This window comes from Topomyia yanbarensis, chromosome 2, assembly GCF_030247195.1.
Source record: "Topomyia yanbarensis strain Yona2022 chromosome 2, ASM3024719v1, whole genome shotgun sequence".
Classification (NCBI taxonomy): Eukaryota; Metazoa; Arthropoda; class Insecta; order Diptera; family Culicidae; genus Topomyia; species Topomyia yanbarensis.
In genome coordinates this window covers 311,570,714-311,594,372 of record NC_080671.1, presented here as the reverse complement: position 1 = coordinate 311,594,372, position 23,659 = coordinate 311,570,714, and the positions used below count along the sequence as shown (strand labels likewise).

The 23,659-nt window shown below is 40.9% G+C and overlaps 1 protein-coding gene across 3 annotated transcripts in view; it reads left to right on the top strand.

Moving 5' to 3' along the window:
- LOC131683563 (protein slit) overlaps positions 1-23,659 on the top strand; it is a 566,205-nt gene that overhangs the window by 484,328 nt on the left and 58,218 nt on the right. The gene's annotated exons all lie outside the window — the stretch shown is intronic.

The window sequence follows — 23,659 nt, the reverse complement described above, 5'->3', positions numbered from 1 at the left end:
GTCTAAAATTGCCGTCGATATCACTGCCGGAGTTTTCTGGCGACTATAAGGATTGGCGTGTATTCTATGACACGTTTTATGCGTTGATTCATACGAACCGGGATCTTCCAGACATTCAAAAATTTCATTATCTAAGAGCTGCAGTGAAGGGTGAAGCAGCTCAGTTGATCGAGTCCGTTGATATCTGCGCTGCAGATTATGTGAGTACGTGGGATACGCTGGTTAATCGATATTCCAATGAATATCTGATGAAAAAAAGACGCCTACAAGCGCTATTTGACATTCCTCGCATGGAAAGAGAAACCGCTGCTGAGTTGCATACGATTGTCGATGTCTTCGAGAGACATGTCAAGGGATTGAACCAGATGGGAGAACCGACAGAAGCATGGAGCACAATTCTTGAGCATTTGCTATGCTCACGGCTTCACGACGACACGCTTAAGGCTTGGGAGGACTACGCATCAACCATGAATCAACCGACCTACAAGAATCTTGTCGATTTTTTGCATCGTAGGAATCGTGTTCTTGAATCTATTTCCGTAAATCATCACCACGCTCCACAGCACCCCGTGGTTTGCTCTCACGTGGCTGCTTCAAAATCCGATGGTCGCGGAAACTCAGCGAATTTTGCTTCTGGTAGCGCTTCGCTTAAATGTCACGCTTGCGATCAGCGCCACCCACTTTTGAAATGTTTCAAGTTTACCAAAATGTCGACTTCTGATCGACTGAATATTGTCAATTCAAAGCGATTGTGCTTGAATTGTTTTCGAAGTACCCATTATGTTCGAGAGTGCCCTTCTCAAGACAACTGCCGCGTCTGTGGAAGGCGTCACCATACAATGATTCACCCAGGCTACGATGAAACCTATGCGCGAGCGGTTCCTGACTCAAGGTCGTCGAGGTTTCAACAACCAACTCGAGCAACGGTGCATGTCACTCAGTGTGACGAAGATCTTACCGAACCTGTGTTGTCAGCCATGACTACCGTTTGTCAATCCACTGAAATAAACTGTATGCCTTTAAGAACCCGGGAGAAGAACGTTATTTTGCCCACTGCGGTGGTTATCATTGTGGACTGCTATGGGAAGGAACATCTGGTTCGTGCACTTTTGGACTGTGCTTCACAGGCTAATTTGATAACAGAGAAAATGGCTCAACTTCTGCGACTAAGGCGTACAAAAACAAGCATAATCGTTAATGGTATTGGGGATCACCCAAAACTGGCAACAGAATCCGTGACGACACAGATCCGTTCCAGAAAGAAACACTTCACAAGCAACATAGATTTTATTATACTAGAGAAAATCATTCCAAGGCTGCCTGGCCAAAACTTTCCTGTTGACCACTGGAAAATTCCTGATGACTTATTCCTTGCTGATCCAGGATTCAACAACGGCAGTAGCATTGATTTGCTCATCAGCAACGAACATTTTTTCACCTTTTTTACGTCCGCAGCAAGGATCGAACTGTCCAAGTCCTTGCCACTATTAATCGACAGTGTTTTTGGATGGCTCGTATCAGGATCTGTTAACTCCGAAGATTCTCCAAGTTCTACGTTCACGTGCAGTATCCGAGCGATGCCCTTGGTTTCGCTTGATGAAAGGCTAGAAAAATTTTGGAAGATGGAAGAATTGCCAATTAGAACCGATCGTTCACCACAGGAGAAAGAATGCGAGAAATTCTACGCGAGAACTGTTTCTCGAACACCAGAAGGGCGCTACGTAGTTCGCCTTCCACGACACCCCAATTTCGAGACGATGTTAGGTTGCTCTGAAACGATAGCTCGAAAACGGTTCGAGTTGCTTGAACGAAGACTAGAAAGGAACCCACAGTTGAAAGACGAATACCATCGATTTATGGCAGAATATCTTTCTCTTGGGCACATGCGCCTTGTTGAAAATGAAGATTGCAATGCTTCGACAGCATACTGCTTTCTCCCGCACCACCCAGTAATTAAAGATGCCAGCACTACTACTAAAGTGCGGGTGGTATTCGATGCCTCTGCCAAGACCAGCACTGGTTTCTCGCTGAATGAATCACTACTCGTAGGTCCCGTTGTGCAAGACGATCTTGTTGCTATTGTTCTTCGATTCAGAACTTACCCCGTTGCACTAGTAGCTGATATAGAAAAAATGTACCGACAGGTTCTGCTCCACCCAGAAGATACAGCCCTGCAGCGCATTTTTTGGCGTTTCCATCCCGACCAGCCTATTCAAATATTTGAGTTGCTGACCGTCACATATGGTATGGCACCATCCTCCTTCTTAGCCACGCGTACGCTCCAGCAACTTGCTTGTGATGAAGGATCAGCCTACCCAAACGGTGCACCCGCCTTGCGGAAGGGATTTTACGTGGATGACTTCATTGGAGGGGCATCAACAATAACGGAAGCAATATGCGTGCGAAACGAGCTCATTGATCTGCTCGGCAAGGGAGGATGTAGTTTACGCAAATGGGCTTCAAATGAGCAACGGGTTCTGAAGGATTTAGATGAAGATAAGATAGCCGTGCAGAACGAACATCGATTCGACACTGAAGAGACAGTTAAAACTCTCGGAATATGTTGGGAACCAAAATACGACACACTTCGATTTGACCCTGAAATGCGCCAGAAAGCAGACAAGCTAACAAAACGTTCAATCCTTTCCGCTATCTCGCAACTATTTGACCCACTGGGTTTAGTTTCGCCTGTGATCGTTCGTGCCAAGATAATTATGCAACAGCTTTGGTCGTTGTCTTGCGGTTGGGATGACGAAGTTCCCGAGCCGGTACAAGTGAAATGGAAAAGATATGTACAGCAACTCCAACAACTCTCCAATTTTCGTATTGATCGCTACGCTCTGCTCCCAAATTCAAAAGTACAGTTACACACCTTTGCCGACGCTTCGGAACAAGCGTACGGCTGCTGTATTTACGCACGCTCCATCGACACACACGGCAATATTCGCGTAAAGCTGTTGGCTTCCAAATCACGCGTGGCACCATTGAAACGTGTAACGCTCCCGCGCCTTGAGCTATGTGCAGCAGACTTGGCTGCGAAACTTCACAGCTGCGTCATTCAAGCCCTCAACATAGAAGTAACTGCTTCATATTTCTGGTCGGACTCAATGGTAACACTACAATGGCTAAGGTCAGAACCGAACGTATGGAAAACATTCGTTGCAAATCGGGTCTCGGAAATACAAACGACTACTCAGGGATCTTTCTGGAATCACGTAGCTGGCAAACAAAACCCCGCCGATTTAGTATCGAGAGGAATGGAAGTTGACGAATTTTTAATCAGCAAGTTGTGGACGAACGGACCTGATTGGCTCGGATTTCTACAAAACGGTTGGCCAATTACGAATATTCCCGATTATCCTGAGCAGGGAATTGAACGACGAAAACAGCAAATCGTTTCAGTTGTGAGCTCGCACCCAGCTCACAATTCTATTTTCAAATTGTGTTCCTCCTACAATCGCCTAGTTCGAATCGTCGCATATTGCCTCAAATTCATAAAAAACGCGCAAGCAAAAACCAGATCACAACCAGTCCCGTTTGTTGATCAACCACCTAATCAGCTTTTATCCGTCCAGAACATAGCAGCAGCGAATACACGTCTAATCCAACTAGCCCAAGCTGATTCATTTAAAGAAGAAATACACAATTTGAAATCCGGCACACCCCTTTCGAAACGCTCGCACATACGTGCGCTATGTCCGTTCATAGACCCTGAAGGTACCATCCGAGTGGGGGGGAGACTACGTCTGTCAGAACAGCCATACCTATCCAAACACCCAGCCCTCCTACCAAACTTCCACCCTTACGCTCGCATGATAGCCAACTTTTATCACCTCAAGTTAATACACGGAGGGGGACGTTTAACGCTCAGTGCTTTGCGAGAAACTTATTGGCCTGTCAATGGAAGAAGATTGGTTCGGAGTGTGTTGCGAAACTGCTACCAGTGCGCCCGAGCCTGTCCTGTTCCCATTGCGCAGCAGATGGGCCAACTACCTGTTCATCGAGTCACACCTAGCAGACCTTTCACCACAACCGGTGTCGACTTTGCCGGTCCGGTATATTTGAAGCCAATTCATAAGCGTGCTGCAGCCGTCAAAGCATACATCTGCATTTTCATCTGTTTCTGCACAAAGGCTGTACACATAGAATTAGTCAGCGACTTATCAACGAAAGCATTTCTTTGTGCGCTTCGTCGTTTTATTGCACGTCGCGGTCGCCCTGCCAATATATATTCCGACAACGGCAAGAATTTCGAGGGTGCGAAAAATGAGCTGGATGAACTGCGCCAATCACTGCTTAATCACCGAACCGCTATACACGAAGCATGCTCCCAGGAATTTATCGTCTGGCACCTGAATCCACCAAAGGCTCCACACTTTGGTGGCCTGTGGGAGGCAGCAGTGAAAGTGGCAAAGAAACAAATGTATCGCCAGTTGGGAAACACAAAACTCAACTTTGAGGATATGGCAACCTTACTAACTCAAATAGAAGCGAGCATGAACTCGCGCCCGCTTGTACCAATGACTGACGATCCAAACGACCTGTCCTGCATTACTCCAGCACACTTTTTAATCGGAGCGAGCTTGCATGCACTACCAGAACCTGACATTTGCCATATAAAACTTGGAAAATTGGACCACTATCAACACCTGCAAAGAATAAATCAGCAATTTTGGCACTGTTGGCGAACTGAGTACCTGCAAGAGCTGCAACGTGTGACAAGGACGTGCAATCCAAACACCAACATTCAGCCGGGGCGATTGGTTGTGATTGTGGATGAATTCCAAATTCCAGTCAAATGGCCCCTAGCGCGAATCATTTCCGTGCATCCAGGGAAGGATAACCTCACTCGTGTAGTTTCACTTAAAACGAGCCGTGGAATCATCAAACGACCGGTCACAAAAATATGCTTGTTACCTCTGGAAACCGTCGACGATCAAGCAGTAGGAGATCAAACAATCCAGTCCGATGAAACGTTGGAGATAGATGAGAACAACCCCGACGAAATCGACCGAAACAGCAATATGTAGTATTAAAATGCTACCACGCTACAGTGTTTACTTTGTATTTCTGAAATGTCAAAATGAATTTATGAACAGATATAGGATCATAGTATTAGGTATACATATAGTAGCAATGAGATAAGCAACTGCTGCAATAGTATTAGTAAGATAGTGGGCTCTGAATTGCAGTAGGTAGTCTAAGTTTTGAAATATTGTATTTCAAGGTGGGGGCGATGTTCGGATTCGATGTTTTTTTTCTGTATATTAGCCGAACCCACAAATTTAGGTGAAGGGAAATTTTGCATACATGTATGACCGGCCACTAACACTAAAATGTATACGTCAACTGAAATATTGCCTTCGAGGTACAGTCATATTGAAATAAACCACCACCGAGAACGGACCACGAAGAATAAATTTCAACGCTACCCAAGTGCTAAGGTTTTTTAATAAAGGTGCAGTCGACCGCGTAGCAGAAGTTTGAATTTCGTTGCACCGAACCCTACCGAAGTTTCGTGTCCACTGAAATATTTCGGATTCAAATTCGCCAATCCGACCCGTAAATTCCGTGGTCTCTTTGCTGGTCTACAACCTTCCTTCCGGAACTTAAATATTAGCCGCACGTCGTACCTGTCTTTTGAATGATCAAACACAACAGGGTCCAACATACTGTAATCCTTTTTTTCCATATTGTCGAGGTCATTAGGTAGCAGTAAAAAATATAAAAGGGTTGCATTTCATAAATTTCGACTGTGTTTAATGCATTTCCTTTTAAGGATTAACTGTACTGCTTACATTGCATATTAACACGTCACGAAATCAGCCATATTACTACTTACTTTGTTTCCATAATGCATAATTTCTAGAAAACCTCGATAGTTGCAGATTAAGATGAATTCGTTTTACAAAGTCTCGTAGGAAAACATTGAATATCCACTTCATCCCAAATCATGTCTTTACTGTCCCTACATGCAGAATATTGATATAGGACTTAGCGCCCTGATCGCCAATTTTCATTTCATTATGTATATGTTTTGTGATGTCCTGAGAGAGAAAAAAACACATCGACATAGAGAGAGAATAATGCAGGCAAATATAAAGCTAGGTACATCGAGATAGGGAGATATCGAGATAGAGAAAATATCGACATAGAGGAGTATTTATACGTGCGATCTGAAGGGACCTACGAAATAATCGAGATAGAGAAAAATATCGACATAGAGAATATCGACATGGAGAGAGTTAACTGTAGTAGATTCAGATGGCGCTACATGCGTTAAGCGTTATGAATCGGCGTGTTTTTAGTGCGTTTAATCAAGTATGTACTTGGCAAAAAGACATACAAGTAACGATAAAATCACTAAGCAAAACTATTTTATTTTCGCAACACTGTAAAGACTCGTGGATGGACACAAAGACGAGTGATTTGACGGTGCTTCTCGTGACATTCAAAAGACTGAACCTAATTCCAGCTAACGTGTAATTCCACGCGGTAGCACAGAATCAATCAGCGAAAGTCCATTTCCTACAGAGAAGAAAGCAAATTGTTACCGAATTCCATCCAACATCAGCAACAGTGTATAAATTCCTGCAGCAAATCTATGGTGTAGACATTTTTCCTCCTTGCCGGCGATGTTCGTCGGTGTGTGCAGATTTGAATGTTTTATACGCGACGAGACTCTATAATTTGGGCGATCAATCTGCCCAAAGAGCAAACGTCCCATTTCGATGCTCAATTTGCCAGCCACACGAGATGGGATGGCCCATCTGAGGGACGGTTACGTTCGGTTGTGGAATGAATGTTCTTCTTCGCGGCCTCACTCACCAAAGTTAGTCACGTCGGTTTTGTTTTATGTTGCGCCTCAGGCGGCCGAAAATCATTCGACAATCATAATCAATTTAATGGAAATCGTTTTCTCCACCACTCTGCCTCTACTCGACACGGCTTCGTTTTGTACGTAAAGGGTTTCTAGTGCGCCCAATCGTTTCGTCTATAGAAATGGCAGTTTGCTAGAGATTGAGCGATCATGTAAAAGATACAAATTGATGCTAGATCGTTTCCGATATGTTTCCAAATTTATTGTCGGATAAAGATATACTCAGGAAAAATTCGGAGCATATTTGCTGTAGCCGATGATTCAACAGATGGGTTGCAGCAGTGATATAAATCATTTCCGAATTGGATATCATTATTACGACAATCAACAACGAATCTATATTGATTTCTTCGCCGATAGGAATTTGGACTCTTTTCTGGTAAATCAATTTATACCATCATGTCTGCGATACGTAAACTTTAGTTCGCTGACTCATCGAAAACTTCACTGGTTATATCGGCATGTTTCTTGCCACCCAGGAGCACGATCGATTTATGGGACGCCAAAAGGGTTTGTAATTTTAAAGTGGACCAGTTGAGGAACAAAGAAACTTCTCACCGCTTGTGCATTTTATTCGGTGTGGAGTTTTCCTAAATTATAAGTCCCTTAATTAATGATGACAGGTTGATTACGTACACACTGACGCCCAAAGACGGGAAGTAAGAACACGAAAGAAACAGGATCAACCCACGGCGCGCCTACGGAATACGGGCCTACGCAAAGAGAACGTTCGATATTTAAGTGCTGAAGGAATATAAGTCCGCAGGCAAGACAAAACTTTTCGCTTTCAAAATAATCAATATTTATTCTTGGTAATCAGAACAAAACATCTTAAACTAATTATTATTACAATAGCGATGAGTTGTGATTATGTTTTCCATTACTTGGTTTCAATCTTGGAATCCTATGGTATAGAATACTAGTGCCAATAATTAACAAAAAATCTCTAGAAAATCATATCCGGTGTCAAATATATTCTGATCCAAAGCGAGTGCAAAGCAGTTCAAGTTGGGAAAAAGCAGTGCGCACGATTATAGATGGGGTCAAAATTTCATCAGATTTTACATGGTGCACGTATGGAACATTATTATCGATTTCATGCTGGAACCAGTCCAGCCATTCCGACTGACATGATTGTCATCATCAGTAGTGAGAACAGTACTTACAACCGCTAATTTTCCATCCATCAACAACAATGGCAGACATTTATCACTCACGTTGTTCTTTTTTATCTTCTCGTTTCAGGTGAGTGTTGAGTACATTATCATCATCCATCCGTTCCTACAGACCTATGCCGAGGATACACAAACATCATTCGTACATACTGTTCAGCATTCTTCGCTTTCCTCCTAGTTTGGTACGTCTTTTGCCAGTCGCGATGAATAGCGAATTAAACACGTAATCCCGTTTAAAGGGCGACGACGCGACACTCCGACACTCAGCGACAGGCAATGGCAGATAAGTGTGCGAAACTCAAAATAAGCTCCCATTAACCTAACGACTACCTGATTACCTGCCCCACCGCACCGGTCGGCGTGCCTCATTCGCAGAAGGCTCGTAGGAATGAATCTTGTGCTATTCTCTGCACCTTTTGTTGTGTTTTGCATTAACATACCAACGTGCGAGAGTTATCCCTGAGTTATGACATATGGTACGAGGTAAAGTATCCCATCATGTTAAGTGTAGTGAGAATCGCCAAGATCATGGGGATACCACTTGTTCGTAACTGTTCGTAGGTCTGTTATTTTGTTGTTTGTGAAATGTTGACTGAAAATATGAGCAGTTCTTGTCACGTACGATAAGCAGGAGCAATGGGTCAAATCTATCTGTCCGAATACTTTAGAAATTCATTTATAGCGGGTTTTCGTCCGACAATATGCATAACCTACCGTAGCACAGTGTTTGAAAACAAGGTTTTCAGGTACTTTGGAGTCAAAACTTGTGCCTAACTATTTTTTTTAGAACCGAAAGATATAGCACTTCGGCCGTTTTCAATGAAGTTATAGAGGAAAGTCTTTTTTTAAATTTTGCGAAAGCTATGTTGTCGCTGTCACTCACAGTGATCGAGTTATGAGACGTTTTCTACTCCTTAAACTTTTATTTTTACTTATAACTTTTTTATTTCTGATTTTTCGCGTTAATAATATTCGAACGTATTTTTACCATTACAAAACACGCAACTTTTCTGAATAAAACAAATAGCTGAGTATACTTTGAAAAGAGCTATGGATGATTTTGCGTTGCGCGCCCCAGGATTCCAAATCTGCAGTATTCTTTTAAGTTAACCTGCGCACTTCAGGTAACGTTCTTCCAATGCACCTCGAATTTGTGCAGAACCTGAAAGATCTGCAGCTAATAATATTCTGTGCTGCAATGGCAACCGTTAGATATTTAAAATACCAACTTACACCTTGAAGCAACCCATCCCAACAGTCGGACCTCTAACAAACGGGCCGCTATTGGAAGGCCTGGAAGAATGGACAGGCGAAGAAATTGACGATACCAATGATGTACACGAGGCGACTCGGCACCTTAGGAATTCGGCGTCACCTGAATCAGACGATGTCCAAAACAAGCAACTGACCGTTGTACATCATAGTATAGCTGTATATTTCAACAGAGCGTTATGCAAACCACGCTTATTGTCGGATTCATCACCCGTGGTACTAAAATTTTCCTTCCCAAGGACAGGAACACGTCCTACTCATCAAGGTACAGACGGATCACCTGTCTATGAAGGCTGCACAAGATCCAGAGCACCATCATCACTAGATACGCATGGGCACATTGTGAGCAGAATAGCATTTTGACAGAAGATCACAATGAACGCAAGTAAAATAAACATGCAAAGATCAAGCCCTCGATGAGGTCATTGTTGGACAAGCAGTAGATAACCAACGGAACCTTAGTATGGTCTTCCTCGATTACAAGAAGGCATACGACTCCATAGCGCACTCGTTCCTCATCAAAGTATTGGAGATGGATAAAGTTGATCTTGTAGTTGTGAGGTAAGCGATGGTGGACGACAACACTGCCGCTCAGAAATGGGAAAGACTGGTTGCTTTGGTTTTGTTTAGCGATTAACCCCCTCAGTAGTACATTCAATCGAAATAGGCATGGCTATCAGATAAGGTATGGAGAAAGTTCTCCGGAAGAAGTGGCTTATACGTTCTACGTGGATCTGACTCGACAGAAAGATTGGGTGTATTCATCAAACTAGTGGAAAATGTTAGTGGTGACATCGGTATGGAGTTTAGCGTATAGAAAAATTGAGGAAAGCGTTTGGACCTGCAGGAATGCGCCATCCTCGGCCGGTGCGGTGCAAGGAATGGTTGACATCCAGTTACTCTGCGTAGCGTAGGTACGACGACTGCGACAATACTTTGTGGAAAGTACTAACCGACGGATCGCAACTATAACGCACGTCACCTAGCGCAAGCGAATTACAACCTTAACTATAGTCTGCCCACTGTGGAGAAGATTGCAGAGTAGAAGCAGAAATCCCACCAGTTGTAGCAGCCGTACGTTGACAAGACTGCAAGCGAGGTAAACTCTCTTTAGTGATTGAGGCCGACATGATAACCAACCAGCACAGGGTAATGCCGACGAGGAATTGCAGAAGGTATGTTTGGCACCAAGACGTCGAGGATATATGCCGGATGTGTCAAACGTCACGAGGCCATTGACCGACCACATTATGGCAGGCTGGCGCGTTCTAGCCAACGCAGCCTACACCGAGCGTCATAACAACGTTGCTAAGGTTTTGCAGCAGCAATCCATGCTGCAACGTGGTCTTTTGGAGGAAATTGTGCCGAAATACCGTTACCTGCCTAATTCCGTTCTGGAAAATGCCCGTTTCAAGCTATACTGGGATCGTACTGTTCTATCGGACCAATTCCTACACCACAACCACCCAATTATATTGGTCTATGACATAGGTCGACACCAAATCACGCTAATCGACGTCGCCGTTCTACTGGACCACAATCTGGACGACTGAAGTCGTTCTAAACAAGCTACTGGAAGCACTAAAGGAACAGAAGTTGGAGAATGAGCTGGCTGCTATCCGGAAGTCGGTGACACTCAGTACATGCACGATCGTCTGTGAGTGTTTGGGCAGAACGATATACCGGTTTCAGCCAACTTCATTCATCGGAAAGGAATTGGTAACAATAGACAGAAACTATACAAAACATTTTAAATATCAATTGTGATCTTATATTCAAAATACTTGTTAAATGTACTATATTCATTATGTCTGTGATTACATATAATTCTAGATTTCTCAAATATACAATATAATTCATTACCTTCTCATTTTAAGCAATTTATTAATTACTTATACTTAATTACTACACTTTGACTTATATTTATAACATACAATTGACGAATTTCGCGCCAAATCGTATTCAGAGTTAGCAGCACCCTCTCAGATTCTAATGAAACTTTCTGTACATGAAGACTTTGTCACAAAAAACCACTTTTCATATTTTGTTTTTCCAAAAATGATCTAAACTGTCTTTTGAAAAGGCCAAACTTTTTTTACCATTTTTTTTTTCAAATGGCTATAGTCTAAAAATGGCAAATCCTACAAAAAATATTGTAAAAGTGCTATGACAGTCTTATGAAAATCCATCCCGGCATTCCAAAGGCAAACAAATATGAACAGCATCATGTTATTAATGGTAATCGTCAACAGGTTTTCAGTGGTGATCTTACGTGGCTTCTCTTTTGTCGATTCTGACGGTAAAGAGGGACAAGTCTGTCTTTACCAAGAAATATGTTGGTAGACTTGAGTGATTCGTAGTTATGCTGGCAAAGTTCGACTCCTGACATCAGAAGACAAAAGACTCGCCTGTAAGATTTTAAGCCTGTTTCTAATGACACTTCTAGTTTTCCGATCTGTATATTTCACATCCTTGATCTCACTAGAGTACTCTGGCTCTAAGTTTTCATAACTTTCCCTACCCAGGAATCTCTAGCGAATTGAATCTCTTTTAAAAAAATAAAATGTAACTATTAGTCGAAATAAGCAAACTATATCTCCACACTAACATTATGTGAAGAATTGGGGTAAAACGGATACAAACGATTTGTGCGGTCATTGTAACTATCTTCAATCGATTACTCACAATTTTTTTCCTTAGGAATAAATCTTTTGATACGCCGCATTCAGCCTCTTTCTGAAATTTAGAGCCAGGTCAAACTTTACACTTGAGTTATGGGAGGAATTAAGCTTGAGCATAGGCATGAGCATTATGACCGTACAATTCGTGGTTGCTACTCTGTGGTCGATCAGAACAAGCGAAATTGCACAGAGAAGCAACGATTGGGGCCTGAGAGTAGCTAGCCATTCTCAATGTGCACGTTTCAAGAGTTCTATATTTTGAAATGCCATTAACGACGTCTGTCACGTCCTTACAGTTATCTGGGAAGGAAATGAAAGCATTCCTTATCGTGTATAGATTTGGCCATTATGACTGCCGAAAATTGATTACTGGTTTTGAATTCTACTTGCGAATTGTTAATTCTGAACCCTCATACATAATTCATCATTCACTCAGACAAGACCATGCGTATTTCCCAGGCGCATTAAATACCCAGTGGGTTAGTTTCCTAGTTGGTCATATAAACTCTAAGCAAACAAAGTCTAAAGAAATGTCAGCTCGATTGGCATCAACTGGCGGATACGTGTTCCCTTCCAATGCCATCAAATCGAAGAACATTTAAAATTACATACGACAAAATATGTGCAATTCAGAATATAACGAAATGAAGAGTGCTTCATTATTTGCATTAAAATAAGATCGGAAAAAATAATTGCATAACCGAGGTGGATCATTTTCAAAGACGGCACTGCTGATAATTCACTTTATAAAAATAAGTGATAAAGGACGTGAACGAAAATAACAAACCATCTTGAATTATGGGAGGAATCGGGGTAAAATGAGTACATACGTTTCGGGCGGTCAGTCTAACTATATATTCAAACGATAACCTGGACTTTTATACATATTAATTACCACTTTTGATCAATCGCGTATAATTTTTTGGCGAAATAGAACACCAGGATTACATTCAAACTTTTGTTGTGCGACGAATTTGGATAAAACGGGTGTTTACGTTTCGAAAGATTAATCTAATTATCTTCAATCGATTATCTGGGGTTTTTTACATAAGAAATACTAATTTTGAACAGCCGTATTCAACTCTATTCGAAGTTATATACTCAGTATTGAACATAAACTGAAATGAAAGGGAATCGGGTCAAAACGGGCATGATAGCGTATCGTGCGGTCGTTCCATATACCAGCAATAAATTGTTAAGGCCATTTTACATAAAAAGCAACTTTCCTGATAAACGTCTTCCAGCCTTTAAAAAAAAGTTATGTTTTGTGTTCATTTTTCCCACTGTGTAATGTTGGGTCAATGTCGAACGGTATATTTGATCAGCTTCAATAAAAGTCTTTCACGTTATCACACAATCAACGAATAACGTGATAGCTTGCGTTTGAAATATTTTCTCGCTGGCCGTCAATATCAGTCACTAATGCATTCAACTGAAAGTTTAGTATAATGAATGATGGTTCAGTTTGCTCGGCTATCAATTTCACGTATTTTGATACAACTAAACTGAAACTGTAAAGCTCTGCTCAGGAGGCACCTCGAAAAAATGCGGTGTACACAATAATTCTAAATTTGCTGAACCAGGAGCTTTGAAATTTCGCACTATTCTTCTTAGCACCATTCTCAGTTACAGCGTTTTTCAAAATTATAATTATTATTTTTACTATAACCTGTTAACTATTTTTTGAGCGAAAATCAGGTTTTTAACTTCAAACTTCACCAAAAAATTCAAAAATCGAGAAAAGATAAAAAATTTGCTTCATTATTTTGTGTAGAAGAACTGCGCAAAATTTCAAAACGATTGATTTGGCAGGTTTTCAGTTATGATGTAAACCGCAAAGCATTATAACTCCAAATCTACCAGAGCTCGGATTATGTTGACTATTTCCAGAGTGATTGCATATCCTTTCTATATGAAAAGACAAAAAACTAAAAAAAATTGAATAACTTTTTGAATATCGTAAACTAAGAATTCACTTCAAACTAAGTGAGCGAGGTTGGACAGAGACTGCGCAAAAATCGAAAACGAAAAAAGCAGTTTTTTTTTCCACATCGTGTGTTAGATCTTCATAAAAATCAATCAGCTTATGTAGAATGTTGATACAGTACTGTTGATTGATTTTGACACAAGGCGTGGAAAAAAACTGCTTTTTACATTTGCAATTTTTGCGCATTCTCTGTCCAACCTTAATTGATTTTCGAGAAGGGGGCTGGTACAGCAGTTTTTTTTCTGTTATGGAATATAGGAGAAAAACAGAATCAAGTTAGATTTTTGTAGGAGAGATCTATTTGCATGGAAAAAATTGATTTCAATAACGTCGATCTGTCGCTTATAGCTAGATCGCTTGTGAGCTATTACATCCTGTATAAGGTGATGCCACCTTTGCGTTTCGTGAATAGGTGGCACCGCATTATAATGTCCTAAAGGCTGAATTTATTACCGTAAAACAAGCTCGCAAGAAACTTCTTGTAAGTAAAATTGTATTCAATTAAAATGAACGTAGCGCTAATAAATAGAAGTGCGAGTCACACAAAATGGACAACTAAAACTTGCAACAACAACCATTGAAAATAATTAAATGAGCAAATTTCATATTTGCGCACATTTGACGTTCACAAATTTTCAGTTACGTTTTTCGGACACAGTCAGCAGTAAACCATTGCACTCCCATAGTGGATATTAGACGTGAACTTACCCAACACAACAATGATGGTGAGATCCATATCTTGATTGCCCTAAACATTTTAGTTCTCACATCGCAACCGTTTAAGATCCACCCCTTCTCGCGCCAGCTCACAATCGTGGTCAACGTAGTCTTTATAGCGCGACAACTGGTGCACTGATGGAGATCGTTGTCCGCGATAGCCGACGGTCCGCTCTGATGGTAGGAAATAATTGGCGTAGGTGCGTGGGCGTTAATGGGTGCACCACACAATCATTCAAATTTGTAACGACCGATGTTTAACCGTTTGACATTAATTTAGTAGCTTTTCGGAATCACCCGGGCAAATCTCCTAGGGCAGATCGGATGGGAAAATAAATCTCACGTCGAGTCGAGATTTGTTTCGAAAGCCGTTCATAATTTATGCGAGTCAGAAATTGTATTGCGACTGCACTTTTTTCGGCGGTTCCTTTCACCAACTGCAAACCGCCCACATGGATTTCGCCTTTAAACCCTGGTCAGGAGAACACGTATGGTAATATAGTTGTTTTTGAACCGCTTCAGCAGAGAGACAGAACGAGGAAAGCAATGAACCGTTTGCATCAGATAATGCGTGAGACTGCTGAAAATGGACCTGGCGGTCGTTGAAATGCATATAAAATTCACATGCGGCGTTCATGTCAGATAAAAAAACCCAAAGTAACAAATTAATTTTACGGCTTCCTTTCGATAGAGTAATTTTGCTTTACGATTTTCATTATTTTGATATAAAGTCGTAAAAATAAAGATATGAAGGTATATCGTAAAAATGATACTTGTACTTTTAGTGCAAAGTAAGCGATATTCACAAAAACTTTTTTTGCCGAAGGAAACCAAGACTTCTGGCTCGCGGCCACCGAATTATACACGATGGCCTCATTCCCCAAGTAGCCAGCAAGTCGTGCTGGACAATGCATCACGATTGTAGCAATCATTTCATCATCCGTTTTCTGAATCGAACATGCTTTCACAATTTTTCGACTCATTTGGTACTGGATGGAAACATGATCATATTTCTTGAATTTCCTTATAACTAGCCAGCTCTCATTGTAATGCAAACATGCTCGGCCGTATATTTTCCTCATTCTAAAATAAAATAACACAACTATTGATTTCCTCCAGTGCCGGTTTCACCACCACTCCCGCCACTGAAGCTATTGCTGGCAGCAAAATACACGAATTGTGATAACATCTCTCGCGGCGACCCTTTCGGCCGGTTGAATGGTCACTGCACTATTAGAGAAGGCGCGTACTTACTTATGGATTCAGCGATTAGGACCAACTTGGGTGACTTAGTCATAGCTAACCATTGCATTGGAAGAAAGGCTCCACTCCAGCCCAGCACTGAGCACGGGCAAGTCGTGATCTGCGACTCTTCACCAAAGCTGGCTGCATCCCATCGTGTACCGTTGTCTTAAGAGGTCCGCAACCAAGAAAATAAGAACCAAACGTGGCGGCTGGCCATAGTACCGAGCTGAGTCGAGTCGAGCCGGGTCAGTCGATTATGTGTACTGCAATAACAATTTCTCATTGCTTTGCCATTCTCACACGTTGCTGGGGACCACCTCTTCGACAAGGGGTTGGGACGCGTCGTGGAAAGTGTTCGATAGCTATAATCCCACTATTTGCGAGGTGTGCACAGGCAGTCTGAAGAATGCTTCACAGATGTACGTGAAAAATAGAAACCCTCTCAGCACTTCGATTCGAATATGTAATACTGATTATATCGGTTTCCACTGAGCGCTGCGATTATCACGGAAGTGAATTGTTCAGTTTTATGTACACAAATTCCCCGGTAATTGTTATTGCAATGATACTTTGTGAAGCCGGAGTTCGCGTGCCCAAGCCATGCCAGTAGGTCGTCGGTCCTGTAGGCTTAGGTGGTCGTTCGTCGTACATTTGAAAACGGCTTAACAACCGTATGCTGTTAGTGGCCGGCGGCTAGGTAGACTTATTTATTGAATGGAGTGAAATACCCGTAGCAGATTGGTCTATTGTATCACTACTTTCCTGGAAAAGTGGTTTTAAATAAATAAGCACAAATGTTTTGATTCGGTTCCAGAGTTAAGGTGCTGTGAAATTAGGTATAATTTGTCGACGGAAGTGGATGGTATAGCAAGATAAAGGAAAACATGTATATAGAGCGGCTGCCAGACGTCGGACCGACATAAAGTTATGTGAATTTTCGACACCAACAGCGAGAAGATTGGATTCTTGAAGCTTGTGGGTTATTGAGTTAAATTTAACGTTTGCTCAAATGGAGTTAGATTTGTATCTATAAGATAAATAAACTCACTAGTTTATCAAAATAAGATTAAATTCTGATTATTTATTTATGATTTATATTGTCTAGGTCGTGAGAAACCAGTGTAAATTTCTTTAACTTAGCGCATCTACTGACGCTAAAATTAGCTATTCATTGTCAACACATCAGTAATGCTCGACCAGCAGAAATAATGTGGTTGCAGTAGGGGAACCTACCTAAGCAAGTCGCTTTTTTAGGAAGGTAAATGAGAAAGAATGTATCGAATGAATGTCTTAATTATTAGTTTGAAGCCTACATTTTGGAGCCTTTATAAATTCACTCCTTGGTAGTACAAGGCGACGATTTGCAAAAGTGTATGTTTTTCCATTCCTTTAAAGTGTGTCCCACATCAAATTGCACCACGGAAAAACGCAGTAGAAAATTACCCAGTGTACTAATTCTTTTCAAATATTCAGACAATACAATATAACCCATTATCTTTTGACATTTTTATATCATTCATCTTCAATACCGTGACCGTACGCTCGCACCCCACGCTTAACTCCACTCATTAGGTTCTGTATAACATCTGACTGCAGCTTCTTCTGTATGGAAACCCACTTTTTCTTAAAGTTTTCCTTAGATTTGACCTCTTTGAGATGCTTCCATAGTGCCTGCTTAAAAATTACCTAATATTTTTCGGTGGATCTTAGTTCCGGTGGGTGGTGGGGGGGGGGGTGTTCATATCCTTGGGTACGAAAGTGACCCCGTTGGCGTATCATTCCAGGACAACACTTAAATAGTGGCACGAAGCTCAATCCGACCAGAAGATCGTAGGGCCCTCGTGTTGCTTCAACTGAGGAAGCAGACGCTTCTGTAGGCACTCTTTGAGGTAGATCTTCCGGTTTACAGTACCGGTAGTCACGCACTCCGTTTGCTACATGAGCAGATCGCTTGCTAAATCATGTATCCATTGACAAACTTTCTGTTTCCTTACTTCCTCTGGAACATCAAACTTGTGCTGGGCGATGAAAAACAGATGCTTCGCCTTACAAGGTTTGCAATGCCTAGCTTCGTGATGAGGCTGCCATCTTTGATATTGCTGACGCGGCAACACATTTCTCTTTCATCCACTCGTTCCGAGACAAACGCTGTTTAGAGCCGCTCCCAACACGGAGAACAGACGCTCCCCGATTATCTCCTCTCACAGGGAAAATACGACATGCGACCAAATAGGAGTCCTGTTTCTGGTTCAACTCATAATGAGGTCTCATGTTGCACATGGTACCGTTTCGTCAGCTATCCTTCGGACTTGTTGATAGTCTTGTATGCCATATCGTCAAGAAGGGCCACAAACTTGAGTGTAATAATTATCGAGGCATAAATTACCCCAATACCGCTTATAACGTACTCTACCGTTCCGTTTAGAAGGCTGTGCCCGTTGGCTGAACCATTTGTCGGCCAACAACAAAGCAATCAAAATGAACGATCAAGTACGTAATAGATTTCATATATCAACTGTCGAACTCACAATCAGTTTGAGGAATTCAAGGCAGCGTACAATCCAGTGAAACGAAGCGAACTGGGACAGATAATGTTTGAACATGATTTTTGCGACAAAACTTATTAAGCTGATTTGTATGACGCAAGATAGGTGAAAATCAAGCGTCAAAATAGCCAAAGAAACATGTGATGTTTTATTGAGCATCAGCATATTCAACATAGTGCTCTACGCAGATCTGATGTGCGATGTAATGGAGCATCATCACGAGATCTCACATCACGGACGTCATCGACCTCACTGATTATAAACTCTGACAGACGAAAATTCACTTTTCGCCTACTATAAGCATTACATAGACACCGAACAATATAGATTCTTCCCGAAACGATCAGTTGCAACAAATCTAGTGCTATTCTCATCACTCTGTTTGCAAACATGGATGCCGGTACTTAAATCGACGCTATCTACTTACACCTCAAGGCTGCTTTCGATAGAGTTGATCTCGGGAATCTTCTTGAAAAATTAGAGCTTAGGCTCGCCAGCGGCTATCGTCGCATTTTTTTACAATGGAGAAGGCTGTTTACGTACTAACCCAGTACACGTGCTATTGATAGGTGTCCAAGCTACCACACGGGGTGTACTGTGGGCGAGTCGGGCTCGAATGGTGACGCTGCCATTAATACCGACTAAACTCCATTGGGCTCCGCCATCGTTCCCCCCTCGGTATTACTTCTGGGGGGATGGCTGTACTTGATGTACTCATTCACTCTCGCACACGCGTTCATACGTCCTGTATGAGGCTTACTTGGCTGCTCTCTCTATCGCACCTTGATTCACTCTCTAACACTCCACATGAGGCTGACTTTTGTGCTCACCTTTTTCGTTCCTTGCTAGGCTGACTTGTGTGCTCACCTTACTCATTCCTTGCTAGGCTTACTTTTGTGCTCGCCTCTACCATACCATGTGAGGCTGACTTGGATGCTCACCCTATCACCTGGTTCACTCTCGATCGTGCCACTCTATTATACCTCTGTCACTCCCCCTGGCATCCCATGTGGGACATTTTTCTTAGGCCCCACTTCTGACATACCATGCGAGGATGACTTGTGTGCTCACCTTTTTCATTCCTTGCTAGGCTTACTTTTGTGCTAGCCTCTACCATACCATGTGAGGCTGACTTTTGTGCTCACCCTTAACATACCGTGTGAGACTGACTTGGATGTTCACCCTTTCACTCCTATCGTTGCATGGTTCAGGTCATACGTTATGTCATACCTCACTATCTGCGAACAAATTGAATCATACACATCGAATCTGTCAGGTGTTCCCCAAGGCAGTAACATGGGACCGCTGCCGGTTTCGAGCTTCATTAACGATGTTGCTTTGCTACTGCCGCCTAACTGCCGTACATTTTAGGCTGACGATACAAAATTATTTAAGGTCATTAAAAACACGCTGGACTCAGTCTACTTTCTACCCATACCTATAATCGAGATAAGTGAACTACAAAAATTAACAGTGTTCATTGTCTCGATAACAAAGGAAACATTGTATTTCTTCTTGCCATCATTAGTAAAGTCGACTAGAAAGATCTGCTTCGGCCCAATGCCACAATCGTTGGCTTTAAATTTTGCCCAATATAACCGAGTTTTTGTGAAGCGTAGTACTTTTTGAAGGTGAAAATGCCGTTTAGGTTTGCGAAAATCGCGTACCTTCAATTTCACCATCTCCGCAATGCAATATTAATATGATTAATTTTTTAATCTTCAAAATAGCTTAAAAATTGCTATTTTGGCACTTTTTGACCATTGTTCTGATTATTACAAACTAAGTTAGCATAGAATAGCTAGAAATGTGAAATGAAAATATGAAAAACTTTTCATTTAAGCACTAATAATTTTACGCAAAACTGAAGTTATTGCAATTTAGGGGGATGACTTAGGGTTTCAACGCAAAAAAACACTCTTTCTGCGATTTTTTTAGAAATTTGGGTGAAGCGAATTGATCAAAACCTTTGTACATTATAAAGTATCAATTAAATAACATTCTGTAGTTTTTCTTTGCAAAAAATATCGACAAGCGACTCGATGACGAATTTTTTTTGTAGAACGTATCTGGTAAAACACGATTTGCGGTGTTATATAATACTTAACCGATTTATTTCAAACTCTGCATACACATACTATGTAAAACTTACCTAACCGCTACGCTGAGTTTTCGAGGTATTTTTGTAGCAAACCGAAAAATCTTATATTTTAATGTAAAATTCACTCACTTTTCGTCAAAATAATATTGAGAGACTTTTTTAGTTTTCTGTGGTTCATCGAAAGGATGCACGTGCATTCTTCTAAAAAAATCAAGTCAATTAGTTGATTTATTTCTGAGTTCTCGTAGTCGCCAATTTAAAAAATGCGGTTTCGAGAAAAACATTATTAAAGGGTGTCCCACATATTTTCTCTTGGAAGTTTTAGAGTGCATTGTTTGCACTGTTTTGACGCTGTCAGTTTTTTTTTCCAAGATTGTTACTGATAGATTGAAATCTTCGTGTGTTATGCCAAATACTCGCGAGAAATGCGTGGCTGTTTAAAACGAAAGAAGTTCAGCTTGGCCACCGAGATTGTGAGAGACTATTCTAGAAGTTTCATACTAACAATTAAGCGGATAAAAATTAAGTCAATTTTTTATCCACTACACCAGACGCCCCCTTAACATATTTGTATTTGGTCATAGTATTATTTATGCCATGCATGACAATCGCTCGAAATGCGATTATGTGAAAGCTCAACTCAAATAGGTGTGTGACAGCCGCCTATATAAATTCACAGGAAGCTTTTTCCTTAGAGCCTTTGAAAAGCATACGGCAGGCAGGAAAATAAACTAAATTAGTTATGACAATGTCGCTTGACTGTCGAACTTATTTTGTAAAGGGTATTTTTCGGCTTATCAGTCGTGAATTAGACAGCGAAAACAACAATATTGTTTTTACTTTCAACGTTTCGACGGATTTATTCCACCTTTGTTATGGATTAAATTTTTTTGTTATTGTTTTCTTGTTTTCAACAAATCTTGACATAACAAGAAAACAAAAATTTTAATCTTTGATAAAGGTGAAATAAATCTGTCGAAATAAAATAAAATATATAAATTAGTTATCGAATTTGCGTTTCGACTTCATTTCATCAGAATCCAACACTAACTTAGTGGCAGGACTAATCCACACTTAGAAAAAAATGAAAATTACATTTGACGTCAACCACAATGTGATGTATTTTGCCTAATAATGGAATTTTACATGTTTTGACATGGGAAATTAAATATTGTGTCTCTTTTGATGTAGAACTCGGTTGAATGGAGATGGACAATAGTGAACGCGCATTTTTACATGTTCTTGAATGTAGATTCAAATGAATTGAGACGCTCCTTTTATGTGCATCTTGTGGGATGTAAATATTTTTAAGTGTGCAGCGCCGGATTGACGGAAGTCCTGTCACTAAGTTAGTTCCATAACTACTTCAGTTATAGGTTTTGTGCTCTTCACGTACAAAGATGGGTTTAAATAATTTGGAATGGAAAAAAAATATTTTTTACCGATATTGTTCTCCACTAAGGAGAAATATAGCATAGTGCATCTTGCATTGGCTTGTTAAGCCAAACCAAATGTTTCGATTTCATTAGTTCTCTTCGGCTTAAAAATTAGCTCCTTTTCATGCGGGATATCACGCTTGACTAGGGGTTTGATAAGGCACACACATCGTGTCTTCATTTTTCGGAGCTAGCGTTAATCCGGTGCTAGCTTAGTCATGTCACTAAGTTAGTGTCGGATTCTGATGAGATGAAGTTGAAACGAAAATCCCATAACTAATTTAGTTATAGGTACTGTGTTCGTCACGCACAAAGATGGTTTTAAACAATTTTCTTCTTAATGGAGAAAAATGGTTTTTATTAAAATTGTTCTCCACTAAGTAGAGATATAACATAGAGGAAAATAAACAATCATTGAAAGAGTAATCCCTCTACCCACATTTACAATAATGACTGCTTCATAGTATAGTAGCTTCACTGAAAACGGGTTGCGGAACAATTGCGGTTATATTTGATGCGCCTTTCAGACGCGCGCAATATTGGATTTTACTATAAACGCGACGGTAAGCTAAAAGACAGAAGTTCACATCATTTGAACAACTTTTAGCCCCGCACGCTTCGATTTAACTTGTAACCCGTTTCACTATGGGAAAATACATCAAATGCAATAACTTGGGAGCTACCAATCGGAAAATCATAGTATGTCCCTTATTAAAAGCCTACAACCATGAATTAAAAATGCGTATGCTCATTTATTAATGAAACGGAAAGTTTGGTTTTGGAATATTTTGTCCCCAAAAACTTTATTTTTATACTATTTCTGCTCTATCCAGGAAATCATACATTTTCATTCAGTGAATCATACATTCACTGGTAGTGGTAGCCTACAACACAATTACCGATTGTCTTAAGGGATCGGCAAACTTATTGATTATTTTTGCTATTAGATCAGGTTTTATTCAATTTTAAATGGTTCGTTCGATGCGATTATATTTCGATGACCTACTATTGCCGCACTGCGTAATCCGGGGTACAGCATGTTTTCTAAATATATACCGCTTAAACTCTATAAATAATACTATCACATGTATTAATATAGTCACATATCTACGGAGAAAGGGGTGCCTTATTGCTAAACATCTGACCAATTAGGAAGATAGGTCTATCTCTCTCTTTCTTTCGAGTTCGCCGTATGCTGAGAAAAAGATAGGAAATTATTTTTTGACTCCTCTTCCTCGCGCTAGCTGAGTTATGGAAGTACTAGACACTTCGTGGCTGCATGGAGATGCAAATTAGCGCTCATAAACTTGCTTTATGGTTTCATCCTCTGGCATCACGCAATTGAGACATTTGGAAATCATTAACACTTTCGTCCCATAGCGTTCCCATGCAAATTGAATCCATAAAATGTTTTATGGACTTGAAGATTTTCGGTGCCAATTACTGGTGTGCGGTTTGTTTATGTCGAGGGAAAGGTTTTTATTCCGCTGTTAATCACCATAATCATCTTTTTTACGAGCTAGAAGCTGCAAAAGTCGAGAATTAATTGCTCACTTTGGGCAGAGTTTGCGAACATCCCGCGCAGTAGCAGATAGGTTAAAAGTTGGCGAAGTGTCTTC